Source organism: Eschrichtius robustus, chromosome 10, assembly GCF_028021215.1.
Source record: "Eschrichtius robustus isolate mEscRob2 chromosome 10, mEscRob2.pri, whole genome shotgun sequence".
In the NCBI taxonomy this organism is placed as follows: Eukaryota; Metazoa; Chordata; class Mammalia; order Artiodactyla; family Eschrichtiidae; genus Eschrichtius; species Eschrichtius robustus.
Window position 1 is genome coordinate 117,514,304 of NC_090833.1, and position 7,400 is coordinate 117,521,703.

General features: G+C 45.9%; 1 long non-coding RNA gene across 1 annotated transcript in view; it reads left to right on the forward strand.

The window, feature by feature from the left end:
- LOC137770691 (uncharacterized) overlaps positions 1-1,869 on the forward strand; it is a 46,234-nt gene extending 44,365 nt beyond the window's left edge. Inside the window, exons 2-3 of the long non-coding RNA XR_011075208.1 lie at positions 1,299-1,459; positions 1,698-1,869. This is a non-coding gene — a long non-coding RNA (uncharacterized lncRNA). The remainder of the gene's footprint in view (positions 1-1,298; positions 1,460-1,697) is intronic.
- The last annotated feature ends 5,531 nt before the right edge of the window (positions 1,870-7,400 follow it).

The window sequence follows — 7,400 nt, forward strand, 5'->3', positions numbered from 1 at the left end:
ATTCAGGGGCCATTGCTCTTATGATCTTAAATACTGGGTCCACACCCTATTACAATAGTACATCATGTCTTTCTTAGTCATAGGCTCACGGCTATGTTTCACCCATTTATCTAATATACGCCCCAAAGGGCTCTCCTTCAGGATAGATGGAGTATTTCCCATTTTTATAAGTTTGATAACACCAAAACACAAAAGGCGCAAACAAATTCCAACACAAAAGGTCCAAACAAACTCTGGCATTGATGCACACGAAACCAAGATGAAAACCAACAAGCTGGTTCCTGAATTGGGTAGACTTACCCTACAAAACCAACAAACTAGATCCCAGCGAACCGGCTCCAAATCAGATAGAGGCCAACAACAATTCCCCCCTGGAGGAATTATACCTGGTACCTGTTGGAACAGGGTACCCCAATCAAACAAACTGGCTTATCCCGTAAAGAAAAAGCCCAAATTGAGAGGGGAATATGTTCCCGGTATGCACGCCAGAGTGACTTACGCTACAAAGTCGAGTCCGTCAACTCGCAACACAGAAGGATACACAAAACCAAAACAAGACCAAGACCAAAACAAACGAACCGGTTACCAAATTGGGTAGACTTACCCTACAAAATCGAGTCCGAGGACTTGCAAAAGTTGGTCGGTTCCTTGCTTCAACTGCCAAGCGCTGGGGTAGCCCGTGCTGCTTCAGGAAATTTTGAAGGGAAGATCCTCAGGACAAATAGTCCTGGCAGCTGCTAGGGCCTTGCCCCAATGTTCCCTCACTGGGGCCAGCTAGCCACGAGCAGCAAGCTTCCTGGCTGGCTCGCCAAATTTGTTACCAAGTCCATACTTGCTCTGCTCACCTCACAACAAATAAATCGGAGACAAGGTGTTGAGGCAATGAATACGACTTTATTCGGAAAGGCGGCAGACTAAGCAGATGGCAGATTAAAATCTCAAAATAACCATCTTCTCAGGGTTTGGATGCCAGTTTCTTTTATAGCACAGAGAGGGGGAGATGAGGAAGTAAAGTAAAAGGCCATGAGTTTTGCGAATATCACCTGGAATGGCCAGCCTCGGGGAGGTGATGTGTTAATTTCTTCTTTCTTGTAGTCATCCACAGGTGGAACAGGGTCCGGATGTTTCCCTGAACAAAGGCACTTTGGTGTAACATTCAGGCAGAGGGGCAGGGTTCCCTGAGGCAGGCCATTATGTATAGACAGTATCCTTTTAGTGAACAAAAACAGCAGAAAACAAAGGTAAAGTAAAAGAAACAGATCCAACATGTAGTCTGATTTGGTTCTTCCCTGTTACAGGGTCAGTGCCCTTACAACAGAGACTGCAGAGAGGTCCCTGCCCCACTGCCAGTGAGGACACAGTGACAGACGGCTGGCCATGAACCAGAAGATCGTTCTCAGCAAACACCGAATCTGCCTGTGCCTTGATCTCTGACTTCCAGCCTCCAGAACTGTGAGAAGTAAGTCTGTTGTTCATAAGCCACCCAGACAGACTAAGGCAGCCCTTAATTACCTCCTGAAAGGCCCTATTCCAAATACAGTCCCATTGTGGGTGAGGGCATCAACAGATGAACCTTGTAGGGGGGGGGGGGACAGTTCAGTCCCCAGCACTGAGGCCTATTTTAGTTAGAAGTTTTGTGTGTGTCTGAGGACCCCCAGTTTTCTGCTCAGCATAACTCAGGGGATGGGTTTCTGCAGCTGTGGATGAGGAACAACAGGCTGTGATCATTCCAACAAGACCTGCAGCCACACGGCAGAACCTGGAGATGCAGGAGCCATGGGTTCAGGCCCATCTCAGATGCTGACACACAGTGTGGAGTCTGGCTTCCCCAGGAGAACCTGGAGGGGTGGGACCATGCAGAGTCCCAGTGAGTCAGGGCACCGAGGAGGGGCCTGAGCTGGCCAGGGCCTCTGACACAGACCTGTCAGATGGGGGGCTGGGATGGGGAAGCTCATGTGAGTCTGGGAGATGCAGCAGGTGAGCTGACCCTCCCGCCAGAGGGCAGAGGTAGAAATGGGATGCTGGGGGCAGTGGGGCAGGGGGTGGTCAGAGGACTGAGGCCAGACTCAGAACCACTTCTGGGACACTGAGCCTGGCAGACATGCTGCCCTAGGGGCTTGATCTTAAGTATCCAGAGCTGGCCTTACACTATTAGAAAATTGGGGGCAGATTTTTTTTAAAAAGGAGTTTCATAAAATTTCAGGGTTACACTCTTCCATGGTACTTCCTGGTGAAATGTCCAAGCTAAGTGATCTCATCAGGGAGGAACACCTGCCTTCACTAGCAAATCTCCTTCATCAATCAAAGGAATCTCTTAAGTCAGGATTTGTATTCTTTATGTATAAATAATGCTGTCTCCTAGCTAACCTTGTAACGTACTGATGGATAGTAACTGTAGTTATCACTCTTGGTAATAGTTCTTAGTTATTATTCTTTTACTTTACCAGCATTAAGACCTCAGAGGAGCCTTCTCTGACCTCAGACCCCCACTAGCAGACTGGATCAAAGCCCTCTGCTAGCGCCCTGTCCTTCTGCCTTACAGGCCTTCCCACTATTGCAATGAAATAGCAACTGCATGATTAATTGTTTCATGCCTGTCTCCCTTGCCAGATTATTTTCCCAATGAAAGCAGCAACCAGGTCTATTTTAATCATAGCTAGAGCCAACACTGGTTCTTACCCATAGCAATAAATTCTTTTTAAATGAGTTATTTCATTCCCTCATTTATTCAACCATTAGCTAATAATGCATTTAGTGTTTACAAGCCCTAGGAACTAAGCTACAAACAGGGAAACAAAATGTAATGTGATCGTGTCTGCATTCAAAGAGCTCACAATTTAGTGCAGAGAGTTCTTAACACGTGAAGGTAAAGTTCCTCTTGAGAACCTGGTGAAAGAAGTGGTCCCTCTTCCCGGAAGCTACTTATTTGAAATGGATACGAGATTTTGTGTGTGACTTGCAATGTTCACAGATCCCTGGCAGTCTATTCAGTGTCTTCCTAAAATTTCCTGAATTCAGAGGTCAGGATCCTTCCACGAAACACAGACTTAAAGACACACACACAAGTTAAGGAGAGGGAGGAAGGAGGGCATCAGCGTGTCCTGCTGGATCAGGAAAGGCTTCCCTGGAAGAGATGCTTGGGCCGTGTCTTGAGGGATAAATCTGATGTCACCAGAAGAAGTGAGAGCCCTGGAGTTGGGGCAGACAGCATTTGAAACCACACAACCCAGAGTGGGACTTGAACCCACTGTCTTTTAATTGAGATCACACACCTGGTCTCAGGACTTAATGAAGCTCAGGTCCTTTATGTCTCGTTGCAGAAAGAATTCAGTGAGAGAGAAAGCGATAGGTAAGAGGTGGATGTTTTTAGAGAGGTACATGTTCCATAGACAGAGTGTGGGCCGTTTCAGAAGGCGAGAGGCCCCAAAATATGGTGGTGGTTAGTTTTTTAGGCTGGGTAATTTCATAGGCTAATGAGCGGGAGGATTATTCTAACTGTTTTGGGGAAAGGGTGGGGATTTCCAGGAATTGGGCCACTGCCCACTTTTTGGCCTCTTATGGTCGGCCTCGGAACTGTCACGGCACTGGCGGGTGTGTCACTTAGCATCATGTGTTACAGTGAGCGTATACGGAGGCTCAAGGTCCACTGGAAGTGGAACCTTCCTCCACCTTGAGCCTAGTCGGTTCTAACCAGTTTATGTCCTATCCTCAAGGGCTATGTCCTTCTTTGAGAGGTTGTGCCCTGCCCGCTTCCCTCCTGCCTCACGTTTGGAACAGCACGGAGGTGGGAAGGGACATGTCACTCGGGGAATTGCAAAGCCCTGTCCCGTAGGAGCGGTGATGGGAAGAGCGGTGACGGGAAGAGTGTGGTGGGCGAGGGCGAGCAGGCGGGAGTGGGGACCAGATGGGGAGGGCGCAGCCTTGTCGTGCGCAGGGTGGGGAGCTGCTACAGAGCCTTCGTGGCGGGGACAGAGGAGCGGACGTGGCTTCAGGGGGAGCCCTCTGTGGAGGGGAGGGCAGAGGGGAGGGCGCGATCCTGGGGGACCGTCGCCCAGCCGTTGCAGTCATTCAGGCCCAGGGCCCGGACGCGGGCCCGGCTCTGCTCGAGGAGAGGGTGCAGGCTGGAGCTGCAGCAGGACTCTGCTTGGAGGCGGCCTGGGTGCGGGAGGGTAGGAATGAACTCCAGGTTTTCGCCTTAAGCAGTTGAGCGCTCGGCGGGGTAGGTTCGGAAGGCGTCCTTGGGCACAGATGCCCTTCTCTGTGGCATGGATGCCAACTCAACAGAATGAGTGCTCACGGACACATCTTCCCCATTCAAGACGAAATAATCTTCTGAAATCGTGAGAAGGACGCTCCTTACAACTTAGATGACCTGGCAGACTGGCTAGAAGAATGCCAAGAGAAAACCGATGCTGCTTTTTCATCACGAAAGTTGTATCTAAGGCAGCTTTCTAATCTCCCTCTTGGGAATAAGAGCACGGGCTGTACTGAGGAGCCGGGCTGTCCACGCGCCGCCTGGGTGCTACGGGTCCCCACGGCCTAAACGGCTGGGAGGAGTCGTGGGCCTGCTAAGTTGGAGATGCTTAGTACAGCGTGTTACGTAGAGATTTCCCCCCAAATATCAAACCATGATTATGAATTTCTTATTAATTTCTGTAGATTAGGTATCTCGGGTGTTGTAAATCTTGGCTTATAAGAATAACCATGAAAGAAACCCACTTACAGTTAGCTGCCATTTTAAACTTCATGTACAAGGCCAGTGGGCTTTCAATTAATTTTTTTAATAACAGTTTTATTGAGATATAATTCACATACCATATAATTCACCCATTTAAAGTGTACAACACTTTCAATTAGTTTTTATTTACCTTAAAAATATAGTTTTTTCTAAAATTCTTCTTGCAATTAAATGGTATGCCGTTTGTAATAAGAAAAAAGAATACAAAGTATGTACATTTAAAACTGTGTACAACAGTCTTTATACATAAGGAATTTTCTCGCGTGACTCCAGTTAGTGGAGTCAAGAGAAAATATATTCTAAGGTTGGTTTGGATTAAAGTGTAAAATATAGTCAGCATGTTATCACAAAAGTGACATGTGGCGTGAGAAGGAAAGACCAGAGGTGGCCCATCCTCGTGGCTTTCTTCACTGTCCTGCTGGGGAAGGAGACCCAGATTAATTTACAGGCCCTCATTCTGCTCTCAAGGGGTCCGGGAGACCATCCCCTGCTGCAGCCTTCCTGCCTGATGGCTGATTCGTTGTGATGAGTGTCCTCAGCTGGGATGGTGGTGACATTGCACTAAGAGGGGGGAAATTGCCTTGGGGTTTAAACCGAAGTAAGTGGCACAAGAGCAGCTCCCCCTAACAATTGGTGTGTATACACAGAGAGGAACATCGGAAAGCTCTGAGAATTTGAATGTCACCTTGTCTCCTAGGTTCATAATCTTTGTGGTAGATGCAATACATCTAAAAACCAGGGTTTTTGCTAAAACAACATGCAGAAAAAAGTATAACCCTTTTCCTACTGAAATTGACAGAACTTGTCACAAGGATTGAACCTCTCTGCTTTGCCCCATGATGCTGGATGCCAGGAATGTACTGATAATTGGCATTTAGACTGACCCATATACCGGTAATTTGTCTAAAACAGGTTTTCCAAGGTTGCATATGAGTGCGTAGTCGCACAGAGGCTTAGACAAATTTGGTCTAACCCACCCTTATATACACCATGTTCTTAAATTCAGCTTTTATCTTGTGACTTCTAGGGTTAAAGCGCCTCCCTGTTTAATGCCTGCATCTGGTTTTAAAGCCTCTGTAACCCAGCACTATCCCAACTTTCCTGTAATCAGGCTTATCTCCTCAATGTTTCAAATACCCAAAGACCCATTCTTGTGTCTGGATGTTTGCTTATATCGTTTACATTCCTATTGCACTCACTTTCAATAAAGTCTGTTTTGGTGTTCTGTCCTCTAATAAAAATAGATGCTATAAAATGACCTTACAGTACAGTTTTTTCATGAAAAGCGAAGCCCACTGTAATACTCAGGGTGCCTTTTATGAGACCCACGAGGAGGAACCATCACTCAGACCTCTTTGCTGTACAACCAGTATATTCACTCCTTATAGAAATTACAACTTGTACTTAATCGTGTGTCCTTATTTGCTTTGACCACTAGGAAACTTGGAATCACATATGCATCTCTTCTTTAGTACTGCAGAGATTCTTACAGCATGGCTTGATTTTTACAACCTTTCCACTGACCCCATGTTATTTTCCTTGCCTTGAGCGGTGAAGGTGGTCTCCTTTGCCTTTTAAAATTTACCCATGTATTTTTTTTTTAAAGGGCACACATGTTTGTTAATCTGACAGCTCCTGTGGGTCAGCAGTCCTGGTGCCACGCCTCACATACTTGGGGTCCAGGTATGGCTGGTGCTGAATTCTCACCTGAGGCTTGGGTCCTCTTCCCATCTCACTGTTGGTTGGCAGAACACAGCTCCTTGTCCCTGTGGAATTGGAGTCCTTATTTTCTTGATGGTTTTTAGCTGGGTCTTGCTCTCAGCCTCCAATGAGCAGTTCACAGCATAGCTGTTTGCTTCCTTCCTGGAGGCCGGCAGGAACATGTCTCAGGCCCTGAATCCCCCTCAGGCTTCAGTGTCTTTGTCTTTTTTTTCCTTCAAAAAAAATTTTTTTTATTGCAGTCTAGTTGATTTACAATGTTGTGCCTATCTCTGCTGTACAGCAAAGTGACTCAGTTACACACATTACATTATATACATTCTTTTTTAATATTCTTTTCCATATGGTTTATCACAGGATATTGAATATAGTTCCCTGTGCTGTACAGTAGGACCTTGTAGTTTATTCATTCTATATATAATAGTTTGCATCTACTAACCCCAAACTCCCAGTCCATCCCTCTCCCTCTCCCTCCCTCTCCCCCTTGGCAACCACAAGTCTGTTCTCTATGTCTATGAGTCTGTTTTGTAGATAGGTCTTTGCAGTGGCTTAATGTTTGAAATTACTTTGTGGCTTTTTTTGGTAAATACTGAAATGTAGCAATAATGTCTTTTGAATATTCCCAAGCCCATGAGTCCTTGAAAATATTTTTTATATATACAGTAACTTTATGTGTAAGTATGTAAGCAGTGCAGGTTTATTAGAATCCATATTTTAGAGTCCACATATAAGTGATATCGTATGGTATTCGTCTTTCTCTTTCTGACTTACTTCACTTAATATGATAATCTCTAGTTGCATCCATGTTGCTACAAAGGCATTATTTCATTCTTTTTTATGGCTGAGTAGTATTCTATTGTATACCACATCTTCTTTATCCATTCATCTGTTAATGGATATTTTGGTTGTTTCCACGTTTTGGCTATCGTGAATAGTGCTGCTA